The 19,604-nt window shown below is 39.7% G+C and overlaps 1 protein-coding gene across 7 annotated transcripts in view; it reads right to left on the reverse strand.

Moving 5' to 3' along the window:
- LOC121950463 (transcription factor SOX-6-like) overlaps positions 1-19,604 on the reverse strand; it is a 138,475-nt gene that overhangs the window by 95,622 nt on the left and 23,249 nt on the right. For 2 of the 7 annotated variants that reach the window (XM_088080223.1, XM_088080225.1), the window contains exon 3: positions 11,694-11,783. The exons of the other annotated variants lie outside the window; for them this stretch is intronic. The gene's annotated coding sequence lies outside the window, so the exon portion shown is untranslated. The remainder of the gene's footprint in view (positions 1-11,693; positions 11,784-19,604) is intronic. 7 annotated transcript variants of the gene reach the window in all.

The following is a 19,604-nucleotide window of genomic DNA, read 5'->3' on the forward strand; positions in this document are numbered from 1 at the left end:
ATCAGGGGTTGGCATACACCATAACAAAGGAGTTTCAGAATTCACCGCTAAGACCCTAACAGCTGTAGACCTCTGTGAGTCTTAGGAATGATAACAAATGGTTAGAGTCATTTTTCCAAAGGCCAAGGTGAAGTCTGCGTTTTTATTTATTTTCACAATTTGCAATGAGTGCCATGCTCTACCTAAAGCCTAATTTGACTGATTAGAATAGCGACAGCTGTCAGCCTGAGGTTTAAATTTCTCCACACCTTCGATGTTTTTCACAGCGGTATGCGTACATGACATTATAAGACCCCAGACAACCAACAAACAGCAAATCACTAATCCACGATCAACTCCTGCAATCCACACTGCAGCGATGAGAGAGAGATGGGGAGCCGGGGTGGGAGAAGGCAAAGGAGCGCCTATATTTAGCTGACAATATTGCTGGTGCTGTGTTTATGGGGGAGCTTAAGACTTAGTTTCTTGGAACTGGTGTCTCATATGGCCAGGAATGCCCAGGCCCAGAACTCACTGCCACTGATATGGTATCATCATGCAACAGTATGGGGGTTTGTTGGTAAGCATGCCACAGGGGCTTTTGTGATTGGTCGGGCCAGGAAAACAGTGTATCTCATGCGCTCGTCAGCAGGCAAAGTATCACATTACTAATGTTTAGATGACTCCATTGTTTAAACAGGGCAAATGTTAAGCTTTACACAATTCATTGCTGTGGAATAAGTTTAAGAGCTGCTGTAGTTTTTCGTCATACGATTTATTGGATTTAGGATGAATGGTGAGGAATTGATTTTTTTTTTGCTAAAATTGTTGATTCCAAAATTAATTATACAACTGTTCACATGTGTTGTTACCTTAAAAAGTTGTAATGTCAGATAGGGAATAGAGGGAAAGAGAGAGTGTGTGTGTGTGAGTGAGAGAGAGAGAGAGAGAGAGAGAGAGAGAGAGAGAGAGAGAGAAAGAGAGACCATTGACATGGGCGGGACTAACGCCATTGTCATGCTGTTGTCAAGTATTTTGAGACCGTGCACTGAAACCAATGAAGAGTAATAACAACAATGGCGAGCACTTCAGACAAGATTGACTACTATAAGGGCCGTTCTTAATCGACATGTTTTCTCAATATCCAGTATGTTCTCATACAAAGTCGTCACATATTGCCACTTTGCATTGGACTTCTGCATCTACATATTACGCTCCAGGTATCCTTCTGCATCTTCTGTTGACGTTCCAGGATGCCACTACCTTGATGTCAACATAAGCACATGGTGGGATGACGTAGTTATGTTTAGGCAACAAAAGCAAATGGCAGCCAACATTGGAACGTCAACAAACGCAAATGCTGGCACAGATGGTTACGTTAAGGCAAAAGAGGCACATGGTAAGGTATAGAAAAATAAATATCATATTCAGGCGGGAAGCAAACACCAGACTCCCGCCTGAAAGTCCGGGGTTTGTTGGATCCAGCCCCCACCCCCCACGCCCCATAGGGACCTTAATGCTCCTTATATTACATTGTTACTAGCAGGGTTTCAACCTGACACTGTCCAGCAGAGTATTGAGCAGACACGAGAGGTGGCCTTTGACGTCAGGATCTTATGCCAAAAGCACTGCAAAAGCAGTGGTATTTGACAGCTTTGGGATGAGAATGGGCTGCAATATTACAAAACACTGGACTCTGTTTTTCACTACACTCCACTCTCAAAATACAGAAAAAACAGGTATGTTGGCAAGGTTAAGCATCAGTGTGGAGTTAAAATGGTTTTAGATTCAGGTGGATACAGTGTTCTCTCATGATTGGTTAGGGGAATCAAATCCTCCTCCCCCACCAAAATCACTTACAGTGAAAGCAATGTCAGACTGAAGATGGAAAAACAGTATAAAGAGTTGATTCTCTCTGATATCAGGCAAGCATAGTTTTTTCTTTAAAACTGTCCAAATAAAGGTAAAAACATCGGGTATAACCATTAAAGGATGCTGCATACTTTTCAATATCTAACATAAATCACCACAATAATAAGAACAAATAGAGGAGGAACTCCCTGTCAGTGCATTTATGTGTTGCCATCAGCCTACAGCTGCTTCTGTTGTACAAGTTATTCATTAGAATAAACCCCTTGAGATGAACTCTTGTTTTCGAGGGGTTCCTATTATACATACAAACAGAAATGAATAACAAGAAACAAAACAAAGACTTTTACGAAATAAAGACAAACAAAACAAAATTGTCATGACACGAAGAAAAAGGAAGATTAGGTCTTGTATGTTGGGATATCCACCTAAACTATTTTTGCAGAAAAGCATTACTACTGCAAGTTTTTCTTAAAGAAACACGTTCCCTTAATGCTACAGATCTGTTAAAGAGGATAACTCTGTACTAAGAAAATACGCATAAATTAGTCTTAATTTCTGAAATATTTTGGAGATGTTAGTTTTTCCTCTGACCACAGCTCTTATGTCTGGAAACATCAGGACCTTTCCCTCTGAGACTCAGGAAGAAATTGAGTGATTATAGCTGAAGGAGCAACCTTCTCCCAAAGAGACCAACAAAAGAATGAGTTTGTGGAAACACTCTCAGGAAACAGTAATATGGCGATAATGTTACACTGATGGCTGAAAAACAAATTCATTTTTCACCAATATCGCCTTGAGGCTTTCTGAAAGTCTTTTCATACTGTCAGACATCTAGAAAAACATCAGCTCTTTCCCCTGAAAGCAGTTCTCCTATCTGAAATATTTTTTGGAATGTGATACTGGTGAGATTGGCTGCTTGAAAACTAAACAGAGCACACACTGTTGAGTGAAGAGTGTTAATTTTTCATCCACGTGCATTGTAGTTTTTTTTTTTGCGTGAAGTCAGGTTGGGAAGATCACACAGGTAGGGTTAACATCCAAGCTGAACAAGACTAGTGAATGCAGTATGTAATTAATAATAACAATGAATGCTCAGCAATGTTACTTACTGTTCTCTTTGAGCATTTTGGTTTACATTCCCTTCCCTCCTTTGTTGCCTATGGACATTCTCACAGCCTTTAGCTCAGAGACACGTTCAACAAACAAACTGTTTCTGGTGGACAGCTAGCTAAGTCCTCAAACGTGGACAGTAACTTAGAATCCCTTTGTGAGGGGAAGAAAAACGAAAACTGGGGTCGGAATTTGGCAGCAAAGCGTTGTTCAGATCTGGCCTGGAACCTGGCGACTTGGCAGAAACAATCAGGCATTGTGGAGCGTGGACGGAGAAGGACCTGTGACAGATGAGAGCGGGAGAGAGAGGGCCCCCTCTTAGAAAAACAGTACACAAAGCGCCATTCACAACCCAGGTCCCTTCTGCCACTTGTGGAGCGGGAGAAGGGCTTCGACAAAGACCGTCGACTCGACCAATTGGGTGTAAAATCTCCAGCCATCCCAGCAGGATAGAACTGAGGAAGTGGGAAATACCAAACAGAGAGATGAAAAAATAAGAGAGCAAAAACAAGAGAAGAAAGAAAACTGAGGACTTTCCTTTGAATTGTTTGTCTGTTGGACAGTCCATACCAGGAGGAACTGCAAAAGGAGACAGCCCTCTGTTCATTTCCACCATGAAACCAAAAGTCAATCGAGCTATTTTAATAACATAGTGTGCTAGTATGTGTAGCATACTATGCTAGTGATATATGTTACATGATGTTTTACTACATTAGTAACAAACATACTATACTTTTAAGCCAGACCATGATGTTTTTTTTCTAAACCTAGCCATGTTCGCTTTTCATCTAAACCTAAGGAAGTAGACCTAAAAACAAAGCTTATTTAACTTTATGCATTTAGCGAGCAGAAACCATACATTTCCAGTTAAAATGGAACTTTATTTTGAAAAGAGAGGATGCATGTAAGAAGTGAAAATATACACACCATCCCTAAATGTCTCCTAATGCAAAAAATACTTTGTCAAGTTTGGAAAAAGACTGTGGTTTCAGTGAAAATAGAGACATAATATGTAGTTATGTAAAGTCACGTAACTACAGTGACTAGGTTGGAAAGTGGTTGAAAGTCCATGTTTGTTTGACCCAGTCATCACTCTTCCCACCCTATGCTAACTTTGTCGTTTTTTATACTTAATTTGTGTCCACCACCACAAAAGATCCTGACTGATTAAGCATTGGAATTGCTTTCATGTTGTCAGCACCTAATTTCAACACATTTTGTGCCCACTACCACAGAATTCAATGTTCTTTGTATTTTTTTGAGACCAAAGTGTATTAGACCTCCTGCCTCCTAAAAGCCCTCTTCTTTCAAGCCTTTTCATTTCTGCAGTGAAGTTGTTCGGGTGGTCATCAGCTAAAGTCTATGACTGTACCAGGCAGCTCTCAGGTGTGACTGAGTAGCATTGGTAAAAAGAGCATGAGCATTATTACTTACCCTGGATAAATACATGAAAAAGGCCAAAAGAGAATTGGCCTTGTATGAGAACGGCTCCTAAATCTTGGGTCTGTCTGGACTCTCATTAGATCATCGCAGAGTGCCTGGACAGAGAGGGCACTGTCATAGGTCAGACATGTGGAATGTGAACACACACACACTGCCCTGTTTTCTCCCAGAGATTCCCTCGTCGTGGCTCTTTTGCCCAAAATAGAAACATTCAGTAAAAACACCAGTTACCCCCAAAACCAGCCCATTTCGTCACTGCCTTCATAGCAAGAAAAGCAATTTTTTTTTTGTGAAATTCCAACTCATTAACATGGATTTCAGTGTTACAGGGCAGTGCCGTTGCTCTGTAGCCAGCAGAGCCAACAATTAGCTGCTCTATTTCAAAGCTGTAGGTGCTTATCGCTTGCGACTGCAGGTATTCTCTGACCTTTTCATGACTTAAGTTAAACAATGGAGGGAGGTAAGCAGAAGGCGGATGCCATACACGATGGTTGGGTTAGAACAGCATGTTCATCAATCAGCCATCGTAGTCAAATTCTCAGCTAAACAGAAGTCTTTGTGTGACGATCGGTCCATTACATTGAAGAGAGCTATGTATTTACCTAATTAGAAAGCATTTACAAGCACAAAGCCCTCACATTTGGTAGGCAGAGGCAGCATTCAGGGAGGCTACAGAGCAAAACTGAGTTAACTCCCATCAAACTGAGTAAATTCATTCTACAACAGTAAGAATATACTGCAGCTGTCATTATAAAAATAAAAAAAACCTTTAGTATTAGTAAATACTCTGTTTAGTTTTGGTACTGTATTGGCCATGAACAGACATTGCCATTTGGTAATTTTATTAAAAATTTCTCAATTCAATTTTTAAGAAATCTAAACATACTAAATGTGTTACATTTCCCTTGATAACAAATTGTATGTTTCATCCACCCCTAACAGTCACCATCATTTACTGGACAAAAAAAGACCTTAAGACCTGAAGAAAAAGACAAACAGTACTGCCCACGCTGTGTGGTTCACACAAGATGTCTGGGAGTTACAGTGCAGACAAACCACACGATGGGTCAGTGGTACAGCCACAATAGACTAGATCCCACAGAAAGATAGCACTGATGAATGGTGGTTTTTGCTGGTTTGGTAATGTGTCATTGTTATTCTGTGTTGGTGACATGGCCGTCAGCCTTGTTAAGAAAATTAGTTTAGAAAATCTCTAAGGCAGGTGAAGCTTTTCATAAATCCATTCAACAGTCATTGAAAAAAGTAGAAGAAAAGGACTATTGGGCAGATGATCCGATGGAAATCAATTATCATGTAACAGAATGGCAGCATTGAATAGGAGTGTATTATTTAAACAAAATGCCAAATTCACTGCTTTTTTTTCTGGCACATGAAAACATTGCAATACTTAGTATGGAAGGACAGAAAATGATTTAAGTCTAAATAAATACAGAAATACAGAAATAAATGTAGGAATAAATAAATCTAGGCATAAATAAATGAATACAAAATAGTACATGTGAAAATAAAAAAAATAACATACATGCTGAATTAAATACAAAAATAAATAAATGCAAAATTAATGTTTAAATAAAAGAATGAAGAAATAAGTACATGAATTCTGAAATAAATAGGGTGATAATAAATGAATGCTGAAAATAATAAAAGTTCATAATTGAAGAGGACATAAATAAATAATTGTCTTTTGTTGTTTTTAATTGTTTTTTTTATATATATATTTTTGTCCACTTACATTTATTTATTTAATTATGTCAGCATGTATTTCTTATTAAATTAATCATTCCATAATTTATTTAATTGTGCATTTATTTATTATGTTAGCATTAATGTATTCATTTATTTCTGTTTTTAATTATTTATTCATTTAGTTACACCTAAGCCATTTTTCATCCCCCATAAATGAGTTCCATACAATCCATACAGTTTTATTCTTCTAAAATAAATCTCTTCAAATATAAAATTGCCAAACATATTCCCTATCTATTCCATGCAGGAAAATGCGGAGAGACATCAACTTCATCCAATGTCAACAGAATATTTCAATACTCACAAACATTGCAATTTAAGGATTTTGTCTCTCATCAGATGGACACCTGGAGCAAACATGGGGTCTGATGTCTCCATTAGTCCTGCTGATGGAAAATCTCAATCAAAGCCAATGATGGAACACTCAAAAAAAGATGAATGCGTCGTTTGTACAGTGGGCGTAAACAAACACTACTATGCCGGGTCTCTGTGTTCAGGGACCCGGACCAAAACCGCAGACCCCAAGAAATCCAGAAGTGCCCTTATTGACCAACACCCTCCCTTGTGCTTGTTATTTTTCCTGGCACGCGAACACACCCCTACCTAGCACAAATACAGTACACACATACATTTATCTACTTCATGGCAATGATACAGAGTAAACCACTGAAGAAACCATTGAAGACCAAAGTAAACACTCGGCGGCTCAAAAGAACGGTTTGTCTGCTACCTCCCGCCCAAGGTAGTTAGAAGACTTAGTCAGTATGAACATTTTGTTTCTTGATCTGTAAAGAAGACCACATTGTCCAGGTAGCTATACAGTTATATAAACAGACAATTCTGCCAATAAAACAGCAGAATTTAAACAGTACTTAACAGAAAAAAACAACAGTTTGAGCGGAAGTTAGGCATCCATGTAAGACATACATTTACAAACAAAAATCATTATAGATAGTTATAAACAGTTGAACCTGCCTCTGTAAGTCATTTTGCGTTTTGGCTTTTATGCAAAATTCACAAAAAAGTCAAAAACCGTCCCATGACTTCTAGTCTGACGTTTGTGAAATATACTAAATCATTCTTAGTATAGCCTGCCTAACATGCTTTACATTTGCTTGAAGCCCATGAATATATTTGGTTTTTATACTGGATATTGAAGACTTGAAGTCTGTGAGAGGTTTCTTGTGAGTTCTGGTGTAATTAGAAACAGATATATTTCTATATCTTCAGCGTTACAACTACAAGAAATACTGCAATAGGAAATTACTTTACCTAGAAGCATGTATGGGAATCAAACAGAACCAGTAAGAACAGAGGATAACTGAGACTAGAGCCCTGAGGAACACAGCAAGTAGCTTGAAATACTAGAGTTGGACACAGCAATACCCAGATTAATTAGGAGCTGTTTCAAAATGCTACATCATTATGATATGAACAAGGGTATCAGAGCCAGCAGTGTTAGCTCAAAGTGGTACAGCAGACAAAGTATGTGTGGGCAGATAAATGTAACAGTTAACAGTGCAATTTTTGGACCAAATTAAAAAACTTGGGCAGAAAGGTTTCTTAAGGTCTGAACAACAGCAGAGTCAAAAAAAACATTTGCAGATATGTAGTCACTATAAACTGACAAACGCATTAGGTACTAAAATATTTTATACATCTTACATAAAGAAGGAAGCTTTAATTCCATCAACTGTTATCTTAACTCTGGTAGACAGTCAAAACAATTTTTTATGTATCCTCTTTTTTCATGTACAACGACACTCACGCTTCTATCCTTCCCACTATCATCTCTCTTTCTCTTTACCTCTTCTCACCTCTGATCTATATCAGCTTAAAGCGCATTCTGCTTGCCATTTGACAAACACCTTATGGGAGGTAATACTTTGTTTATCAGTTGGAGCAAACCATCACATGTCCTCTCACTTCAAGCCACTATCCTTATTATCACACCGTTTGTACCTTTGACCTCGAACATAATGCCACTGTGATGCGCAAATAAGCGCGTTACACAAGTCTTAAGCCTTGTTGTGCTTCACCCTTTCCATATAATTGACAGAAGCTGTAAACAAGGGGAAATCCTATTAACTTAAGAATATGAAAGTATGCCTTTTTTTCTAAAAATGAAAGAAATTAACTTTTTTTAAATCATCCCTTTGTATATAAAAAGACATTGTAAGTTGATATTCTTATAAAGCACCAAAGGAACGCAAACATGTTGACTGTGCTTTATGTCAAATAAATTAAGCGGATTAAGCAATCAAAGTGGGTTAATTTTCCAAAGGGTTAAGTTTCAAAAGTATCATTGGCAGGAAAGTCTATTTCAGGGTGACATCAACAGTAGAAAGTCATGATAGAAGCTCGTGGTGATACAACAGCTGCCCTCACACATTTTTTAGAGTGATTGCATTAGCCCTGAGGCTAGCAGCAAAGTGAGCTTCAGTAAGTCATTTCAGGACTCGAGGGTCTCACGGCATCTAAGAACAATCATCAGGCATCCATGTTTACTGCTTTGCAATGTTGTTAATTTAGACCATTTGTCCACCTCCTTATTTATAATTCAGCAAATGTTGATCTGAGAGGACATGATGGCACAGAGGATCAAAACCCCTTTTAAAATACAAAAGTGCTCATACTTAATTAGTTTCAGTTGTTGATTTGAGACAACAAAGAGCAAAGTCATCAAACCATGCACATATTCTCAGACAGATACTCAGATGTGTATGTCTACAAGGCTTTACAAAGGATCAGAGCATTAATTCATGAATACATACCTTTTAGCAAATTCAAATGAATGGTATAATTGTAAACTAGATTTGTGAATAGCTGTGAACATAAGATTGTATCCGCATGATGGAAAAAAAAGCGTATTTAAAATGTTGATGCAAACAAAATAATTACAATAAACCAGGAAGTTCTAGAGTGTAACATCATCTGCAGGGGCGTCCAAACAGGTGGCTTTTAGAACGCCCAGGAGGCGCGAAAGCCTGCTAATCCCAGATTAGGACTGACAAGTCGTTTCACTGGATGGCCCCATTGTAATCCCACTTGCCTCTCTATCCTCTGACAATGAGCTTTGTTCCCTATCTCAGAAAGAGCTTTGAGGATTTCCTCAGCTTTGTTAGCATGAAATGGCTGCATTATTCAGAGGCATGCTACTTTCAGTCAGTCGCAAGACAACATATTTTTATTCAATTATTGACCAGCCTGAATGTCTAATGTGTACAGATGGTTCTAACAAGTCATCTGTGCTCAGAACACAGGACTTAATTGATGCTCATTTTGTCGGTGTATCACACTGTCACATATGCAGACATGTCAGGGGAAAGAGTGGAGATATGCAGGAATGTAATAACATTTTTCAGCACATCAGCGTTCATGTGACACTCTTCTAACGCACGGTTGTATGGTGAGTGCAGCACTCCTATAAACTTAAATTCAGCCAATATGTTAATTTCACAATTTGAAATATTTAATGGATATTACACATTTATTTTATATTTACTATTTATATTCTATACACTACTACTTCATTGTATTGTTATGTCTTGTGCTCCAAAGGCTGATGTTGTACTGATTATCTTTATTACACCCTGCTAAATAGTCACTGCTGTCATAATTAGGCTTTCTTTTTTTAATTTGTGTGTGTGTGTGTGTGCGTGCGTGCGTGCGTGCGTGCGTGCGTGTGTGTGTGTGCGCGTGCGTGCGTGCATGCGTTAAAGCTGCTCTTTGCAACATTCAGTCGTTGAGTTGCCTGCACACGGTTCTTATCATGGAGGTAGCTGAGCTGGAGGCTAACAGTGCTAGGTCCATACACAGGGCTAAACGACGGCAGCAGTGCTGAAGGAGCTAAAGGTGTGAAACCGCAGGGCGTGCACTACACCTCTGTGATACTTCCTAATATCAGCAGTACAAAATGGCAGCAATGAGCTAGCCTGTGGCAGAGGTGCACCATCAGGAGTGGGAAACCATGCAAATGTTTGGGCTCACCAAAAAAATTGGAAAAAGGGCCGCTGATGGCAGTACATATTGACGCATTTAGCTAAAGGGAGGTTACATAGCTCTTTAGGCTTCTTTGCCAGGGGCCCTCCTGAGTCTAGGATCGCCACTGGCCAGTGGAATAAACACATCCTCTAACATGCACGCACGACCGGACCAGCTTTCCAAAAATAAATAGATAAATAACACACAAAAAAGCTCCAATTACAACACACTCAAAGGTATCATTTTCTGCTCAGGATGCCATTACTCCATTATATCTTTACAAATAGTAGTTTGCTGCTGTATTAATGCTCTGGATGTCACACAGAGCCCAAGAACACAAAGTAGAAAGAACTTAACTGTCGACTGCCACAAAGAAAAAAAATCTTAATTATTATTACTGAATTATTGTAATCTACAGTATCAAAATCATCCAATAATATAAAACACTTTCATTTTTTATCTTCTATAAACTGTTGGGCCTGATTCTGATGATGTGCACTGTAATGCAATTCAAGTTTGATTTAATACCAAATTTCCTCTCATCAGCACTGGACTAGAAATTCTACGAAACATATTCCAAACCCTAACCCTAACCCCCCAGATGTAAAACAAGAATTTGAGTTATGCAATATATTGTTTTACATCTATACATAACAGGGCTTGGATGTAGTGTAAAGAAGGTAGACGAAAAGTAAGGGAAGTCAAGCTGAAAACCTCTTCTCCTCTCCAGCAGTAGTTGTCTTGTTTGGCAGTTGGAGGCACGTCAGTGTCCCCCGGCATGTCAAGCTGTCACAATCCAGACTAATCCTTTCCTTTCCAATCCTGTGTCCCCTGCTCTGACTGAAGCCACAGAGTGTATATGAGTGTGTTTAGCTGTGTATGTGTATGATGGGAAACAGGCTGGGTGATTTGAAACAGTTATGTGTGAGTGGATGAGGTACATCTGATACCATGGACGAGTGGCCTATACTCAATAAACACATGCAGGGGAGAAATGTTGAAGAGGCAGCTTTGTGTTGGTTGAAAATCAGTGAGAAAAAAACGGGCGAGGAAAGCAAATAAGTCACGCTCTACCTTTCTCTGGAATATGAACATAAGCAAGATGTAAAAACAGATGTACAAGTACACATAGTCACATTCTTGGGCGTAGAGAGGTGTGAGTGTGTGCTGCGAGGTCAGAGCCTCTCTATACCACACAAGGTATCCATTGTACTTTACCGGCCCACAGCGAATATACATTGTTCACGGCACACAAGGCCTCACTTTAAACCATGTAGGGTGTTAATCTAGCCAATCGCAGCAGCCGTTTTTCACATGGACTTAAGCCCTCGATTCAGGGCAAATATATAAGACTCAGGTGGGGTTGTTCAGTCCAACATGACTGACGTAAAGCGTGGAAAGTCTGGCATTTGTGCATCAGGCAATAAAACTTATATGTCAATTATAAGTTGCTGCTCGTGTTTCATCACTTATAGTCACACAGTAGCATTTAAAACAGTAGTGTTTCTATGGTACAGATGGTTCATAAAAGCTCTTACATTTGTTGTTCCGAGGGGCCGATGTTGATAGGTCTTTAGTAAGAAAAGTATTCTGGCACAGAAGCAACATGCCGCATGTTTTCAGTTAGACTGGAATAAATAAGAGAGGAGTTGTTTAGCAATAAAAACCAAAAACAGAACACAAAACACAGACTGAAATATCAGTGACAAAAAAGTCCAAAGACACGTGCAACGCAATACTTCATCTGTCAAAAATTACCAGAGAGAGTAAACGACAAATTGAAGAGGAAAAAAAAGGAGCCAGAATGGGTACAGTAAGATTTGGGGGATCTAATGGCGTCTGTGAGGACTGCAGCTGAAACTTCTCCCCATTACAATTTGTGGGGTTTTTACCAGGAGCCCAATTATCCACAGAGGTCTCTACCTCTCCAAAACAAACAGACCTAGTGACTTAATCAGTAAAAACAGTGAAAAGAGCAGTTTCATGTTCAAATTGCTTCAAAATGCTTTTCCGACGCAATTTGACACATCGCCAGCGTGCTTCTAGCCCAGAAATTTATTTCCGATCCAGACATTTGGTAAGTTATTCACAGAGTGAACAGTGTTCGGCATGTCAGAGACACGCATGAGAATTATTATAACTTTTGAGCACTTTTTCAGGTTATTCCCTTGTTTGTTTATTTTGTTGTTGTTTTGTTGTTGGGTGTTTTTTGCCATTTTCAGGTTATTTTCTTGTACTTTTTCCGAATTTCTTGTTAACTCTTGGGTTATTTCTTCTGAAGTTGCTAATTGCCTTCCTCCCCATGTTTTTTTAAAGAAATCAAGCCAACTGCCGAGGTTTCAAAGGGTTAAAGCAGTGAAAACACTGAATAAAGCAGTTTTACATTTATAAAAAAAAAAAAAAAAAAGTCAGTGTTTTTCAGGTGGTCTCATTTGAGGTGCTGCTGACTAAAGTTGGCGCTAAACGTGAACACAGAACACACTCTACTACACTACACACACTTCTACACTCTACGCTACTGCAGAAACATAGCGATGCAACATTTACGAGGACCTGCTCCCAATGTAGATATAAATGGCTCATTTCACAAGGACGGAAACACTATGACTCTTATTTTCATTTGATTATACACTAAAAACATATTTTTGTATTGCATTTCAGTTCTGCCAATACATCCCCCTAAATCCTACACACTGGACCATAAAGTGAATGTATAAATATCCCCTCTCTTTCACTCTTCAGTTGATGGTTGGACTGTAAGTGTAACGGTTACTCATCCAGCTGTTCTGATTTTTATCTCGACGAACCTCTCATGAGACTCACGCAAGAATTTCACAGTTGCTGGAAGGGAGCAACATTTTTAATAAAGCCTCTTTTTGCCTGCTGCTCCACTGGACGAGGATACTCTTGTCCTCTGATTTCTCTCTCTCTCCCGCTCACTCTCTCTCCAGTCATTTCTCTCTCCATCGCAGCACCGGGCTTGCAGGCTGTAAATCACAATTAGGGGGTTCATTAGATATGGCTGATTTATTAAGACCCAGGGCTTGTCTCTGGGCCTTTCAGCCATATATTAGCTGACTACAAGATCTCATACATAGTTATGAGACATGCTGTTTACTGTATGGCTTATAGGGTCATATGCCAATAGACATTAATTATTGAGTAAGACTCCATAGGTTAAATTAATAGCAACCAGATGATAAATCATTTGCATTTGTAGCCTATAACATTTCTCCAGCGATGCCTGTGCGCAGCACTTTTGAGTACATATCTGAATGTGGATCTTTTAATAACGACAAATTGGCGGCAGCATCAAAAATCTGTCTCTATTATCAGCGAGTGATCCAGGATTTGAGAGGGAGCCAAGCATTTTGGAGCCTCATTTGAAGGCTTTGACAAACATACTCCGGAGCTGCTTGCCTTCTTAAACACGCACACATGAATTTGGCTTGTGTTCATATCACAGTTACTCCAGTCTTAAGTGTCCCTGGCTCACATAATACAGCATTGTTTCCCCTGTAAATCAAAGCGCATTTATCATGCTGCGTATCAGCTACTGTCAACAACTGCCTGTAAACACAGGACCCAGATAAGTCGGTGTACGTCTGCTTTCATGTGAGTGCGCTGTGCAGTGCGTGCACACATATTCTGACCTGCTATTCCTGCTCTGCCAAAACTGAATGTTTAGGTTCAATAAAGTACATTAACATCAGAAATGCGAAGCAAAAACATCCTGAAACCACAATCAACAGCTTTTGATTTTTTCGAAACAGCCCTTCACAAACTGGGCCTGCATCCAGAATCATTTGTTTCTTTCTCGCACGTTTTCTCAAATACCAGCATGCCCGCTCATCTCCTGGCACTTCATGGGCCAGATCACTGAACCTCGAGGGGAACTATAGAAATAGTGCTGGATTAGTTAGAGCTTGAACAGGTGAGCTGCAACTTGTTCAGGCCTATTTATAGTGAGTGTGAAATCCTATTGTTAAGAATAGAGAAGACACAGAAGAGATGGGAAGGAGAGAGAGTCTTGTCTCAGTCAAAACCCTTCCTGTTCTTAATCTACACACTGATCTGGTCAGTGGAGAGATCAATTACACCAAGTTTAAGGACAATTACATGCCTGTAAAGTGACATTTAGATAAACATCACATGTAAACTCTGTCGCAGGTACGCGTTTTCGCCTTCTTGTAAGCATTTTGCACTTAAAACTATGATTTCCTAAACTTTTCATTTCCTTTTTTAACAGTAATTTTCTCAATTTATAGAAATAGCATGAATGATAACATCCGTCTACAGAATTTAAAACATAAATATTATAATACAAACTCAATCGCCAATATTTTTCAGGACTTGAAAAAGGGCTGCATCTTATATTTATTTTTATTATGGATTCATTTGTGTTTTTTATTTTCTTAAGTAATCAATTCATGGGTTTATAGAAATTAGTGAAAAAAGAGCTAATGAACTTGCTTGTTTTGTTCAAACAACAATTTCAAACCCCCAAGATATTTAATTTACTATCACAGAGGACCATGAAAACGAGCAAATATTCAAATCTGAGGAACTTTTGCTTGGAAAAATACTTAAGGGGGGCCCTATTATGCTTTTTTTCAGGTTCATATTTGTATTTTGGGTTTCTGCTAGAACATTTTTACATGCTTTAATGTTTAAAAAACTCTTTAATTTGTTCATACTATCTGTACTTGAACACCTGTATTCACCCTCTGTCTAAAACACTCTGTTTTAGCACCTGTCTCTTTAAGCCCCCTTGCCCTAATGGCTCATCCTGCTCTGATTTGTCTGTGTTTCAGGGACTTCTGTATCCAGGCATCTCTGCACTATCACTGCAGCGGGAGTATGACTGCAGTATGACTATGGTGAAAAAAATCAAAGGCTTTTAAACCAAAGATCCTTACATGTGGGCATGTGAGTATGTAGCTACATGTAGCATTGTAGGCCACGTATTGTAAATATTTACAGGAGCGTGCCTGGAGCAGATTAGCATGTAAAGAAATCCATCACTAGCTGATGTCAGCTTGTAGCCAAAGTAGAAAAAAAACACTGGAAACTGAGTATTCTGAATGGTCTGAAGCCAACGTTTCTGCACACAGGGGTTACTTTTACATACGCTCACCTCATTATTTGAAACTTTGGCCATGTTTAACCCATTGAAACCTGAAGCAACATCAGTTTTCTTGTGCTGGTATCAGGCACCTTTCACAAGTATTTAAACAGTTGAACCCTGAGCAAATTAGAGTGATTTCTTTAAAAAACATGGGGGAAGAAAGCAATAAGAAACTTATTAAAAAATAAAGAAAAAGCTAAATTTCTAATTATCATGATTACATATCTATAATTATGTTACAGAATTATTCTAACTTCTCAAGCACTTCTTACAGGTCATTTCCTTGATTTTTTAAAATTAATTTTTTGTTTCTTTTTTATATTTTGTTTGTTTTGTTTTTTATTATGATTTTTTTAGGTAATTTTCTTGTACTTTTTACAAATTTCTTTCTATTTTTGGGGTCACTTTTTTAATTTTTAAAAAAAAAAATTAATTTAAATTTTTTTTTTTTTAAGCCAAATTTTTTGGCTTAATATCTTAATGTCCCTTTCATATGACTCATCAATTTTTGAAATGGTTGCTCGTTTATTTTCTGTCAATTGACTAATAGATTCAACCCTAATTTCCATGCACACTCTAAATAATAAATAAAAGCAACCAACTTATCAGACACATAAATGCAGACAGCAGTTTACCATACGTGTGAGTAAAGTTTGTATCCTCACTCACACATGTACACACACGCACACACACACACACGCACAAACTTTCCTCTGGCTGACTCCTAGTCCATGACTGATTGACAGTGACAGAGAACAAAGGAGAAGATTAGAGGATTGAGTGTGTGACACACAGCCACAGGTCAGAGGGAGGTTTAGTCTCTAACTGTGATTATGGACGGGCAGGTGTCACCGGAGGACGCAGCCAAAGCCGACACCTCAACACCCTGCTAGGCTGCTCGCTCCGGTCCCAGTGGGTCAGGTCTGACAAGTGCATGACGTTCGTGTAACTGCGTGAAATTCCCAAATTTTAGCCGAGAAAGATATTATTATTTTTAGCAGACAAAAGCAGAAGGGATGGAGCTCTGTAGTGGGGCTCGAGTGTGAAAGTGACAATTCTGGTCCGAACAAGCAGATGCTCCGCACTAAATACATGTCAAAATTCAACTAACTAGACACTATGTTTCATCTCTTAACCTATTCTAAAAAGTTGCCGTTGGTATGAATTACTGCTTAATTGCCCACTTGTTATCTTGTGAGCTTTAGGAAACATTGTGTCATTAGTTTTAGTTGTCCAGCCTCTTTATCAGCGCAGCCTAATTGCTCGACGGCTCAGTTGATTTTGAAGCTAACCAGGAGCGATGTCATCCCTCCGCTCTCCCTACAATGGGCCTCATTGGATTAAGTTCGAGCAGGCTTTGTTAAAAGCTGGCGCAAATCTAATCAAGGAAGAGACCGCAATTATGCTCGCATGTACTTAAACGATCGGATCACTAAAAAAGGGGGAGGGGGTTGGCCAGTGTCGGAATGCAATCAGCAGCCATTAAGGCCAGTTAATTTTGGCTGATGGCAGCTTTCAAATGAGATGCTGGATTTTTACTGTAATGAGAATACTGTAATTATGAGGATGTGGTGTTGGGTTGTAGGCTCGATTCAGGGTCAGGAAAATGGTGTTCACAAAAAAGAAGCTGCCACAAGTCCCTCAGGAACAGGTGTTAGCACTGCAGCAGTAACTGAGTTGCAGAGTGGTGTTTTGTGTCCCAACCTTCCTTCTTTCTACCTACAAGGCCTACAGGCAAATTCAAAAACAAGCTACTTAAAACCCTCTGTTTTCATAATGAAGTGTTGGAAGGAAGCTGAATAGATTACAACAACCTTCTACAACCAAAGGTGTAGAAGCATATTGTTTGGAGAAAATAATGTGCAGGATCTTCATGATCTAAGGACCAGGTGGCGTCCCCTGTAGCCCTGAGTACAACAGCTGAGATTGACCCTGACCTCTGACCTCCATGACCCATGACAGTTAAAAGAGGAAGCAATTATCTTGAATGTCAGCGAGTCTGGTGGCATGCCACGACAGGAGGCCGAGCAGATAACAGTTGTCACCAGAGAAATGAGAAAAAAGACATGAGCACATACAGGAAAGACCGTCAGTGTCAGTGAATACACACTCACAGTGTGTGTGCGCACTCATGCAGATCACACAAGCTGGATTTATGCCCAACTTTGTTATTGCCAACTGTGTCTTAGAATAATATCAACCTTTTATACTTTCTACAAAGAAATACAGTGTCCCATCTCCCAGCACTTTCAGGGAGTAGTTAACCAAGAAGTCTGCAACTGAATACTACAAATTTCTCCAGAGGTTTAGCATTTTCTTGATTCCACTCCAACAATTGCTCCCTATCGTTTCCTTCAAACACAACCTTTGGCCGCCTAGGTGAGGACTGGACTAGTCCCAAAATTAAACGCACCTACACATTATTCAGTGGCAACTACTTTTTGAAACCAGTTTTACTTTGATAAGATGACATTTTTTCAAGAGCAGTTAAGATGTAGTTTGACAACTTTTCATTGTTAAGTAGTGGTAAAGTGCCGTTCTAGTTTCCCATCACTGGTGATGTCTGGCATTCAGAAATATGTATTTGCTAATATAAAGCATCAAAATGACCACTTTTCAGGTTTTGGTCTTATATTTTTAATTGTTTACAGGTTACACAAAATAACAAACTTTCCTGAAAGAAATAAAACACAAATTTAACAATTTTCTTTCTCCCCTCCAGTTTCACTCTTGCCAATTCCCTGTGTACTACAGCTCACTCTGCTGCCGGTTCCTTCACTTGGCTTGGGCTGTGTGCACATCATGTGCTTTTTCTAAAGCATCAGCACTGGAACTGGAGTTGCCGGCTCTTTCTTTACATATGTTCCTGTTACGTTAACAGTTTTTTGTCAAGGCAATAAAAAGGAAACCGATGAAGACCTTTTAGGATGTTTCAGAATCCTTAATGTTTTCTTTTACATTTGTCCATACATCAATCACTATCACACTCACATCAAGTCAAGATGTTTCAGAGCAACTTTAGCATCATGTTTGAGGGCAACTGCAACCTTAACAACTGGAAGAAACACTTACGCACACTCTGTCCCAAGACACCTCCTGAAGGTAGAATTAATCGATCTTTAGCATTTTAACCACCAGAGAGAACTGTCTTTGAAGGTTTGACCATTTTATCCAGGCACTTCATCTAATCACTAAGAGAACATACAGGGCTGTTCCCTCTTCCTGTCTTCCGACCTGCCAACATTGTTCGCTCTTTTTACTCTGCACCACCAGATCAGACATATCAACCTCAGATTACCTGGCGCCAGTATTCCCCAAATGTCTTTTCACTAAAATGGTTGCTCGTTGGAAAACCGGATAACCTGAGAAAAGCTTTAAAACAGGAATCATGATTTATCTTCCCTCAACTGTTGACTCATCACCCACAGACGCTGCGGTGGAGAAAATCAGCACGCACCAGCTGATCACCAGTAACACCGGCCACCTCCAAGTAGGTGCAAATGTGCACAGTGGCCTCCGTGTGAAGCAGGGTGCTGCTGCAAAAGGGAGCATGCACCCCAATTAAGTACCCTTTCCCCGGATAAATCAAAGGTTAAAATATAGATCAAGAGGCTGCTCTCCTCCTTCACCTCCCTCCTTTCTCACTCTGCCTCCTCATCTAGCCCGTGCATTACCTCATCATAGGAGGATCTGCCTAAAGCCGCAGCGGTCACACAACAGACAAAAGCGCTCATCTCCAGGAAGCCGCTGCCGCTGCCTGCGGTTTTGGAGAGCGGAGAAGAGAGGGGAAAAAGTGACTCAGCCCCACGGCTCCTTTCTTCTCTCTGCCGACTTAGGGATAAACGGAGGGATAAAGCACAGGGGGAGATAATATTTAGAGCAGGCCCCATTTCAAGGGCAATAGAAGAGAGAAAGTGGGGTATGAGCTTGGGTGGTTTGGGAAGTAGCCATGAGGGTCGGTCTATACTGTTACTGGCAGAGGGCCTCGCACCGTGGATTTATGTGTAAGTGGGGAGGAACCGCTGCTGGCCCAGCCCTGCCTTACAGCCCCGGCCACTGCAGCTCCACGAGCCTCTTCAAAGCAAACCAGATGGGCCTCAGACGGGATGTTGATGAGGCATGAGTGTGCAAAACACAAACATGCATGCAAGCACAAACACAAATAAATTGATACAGACACAGCCTGGAAAACAACTAAATACATGACAAACAAACATATGTACTTGTCGCAGATGTGCTGGCGAGCTGGCATGCATGAACGAATGTGCTGACTTGAAGCGTGGCTGTAGCAGATCGCTGAAGTTCTCTTCCCTTTTCCCAC

The sequence above is a fragment of the Plectropomus leopardus genome, chromosome 7 (genome assembly GCF_026936395.1).
Source record: "Plectropomus leopardus strain MGB_pleo_1.0 chromosome 7, ASM2693639v1, whole genome shotgun sequence".
Taxonomy (NCBI): domain Eukaryota; kingdom Metazoa; phylum Chordata; class Actinopteri; order Perciformes; family Serranidae; genus Plectropomus; species Plectropomus leopardus.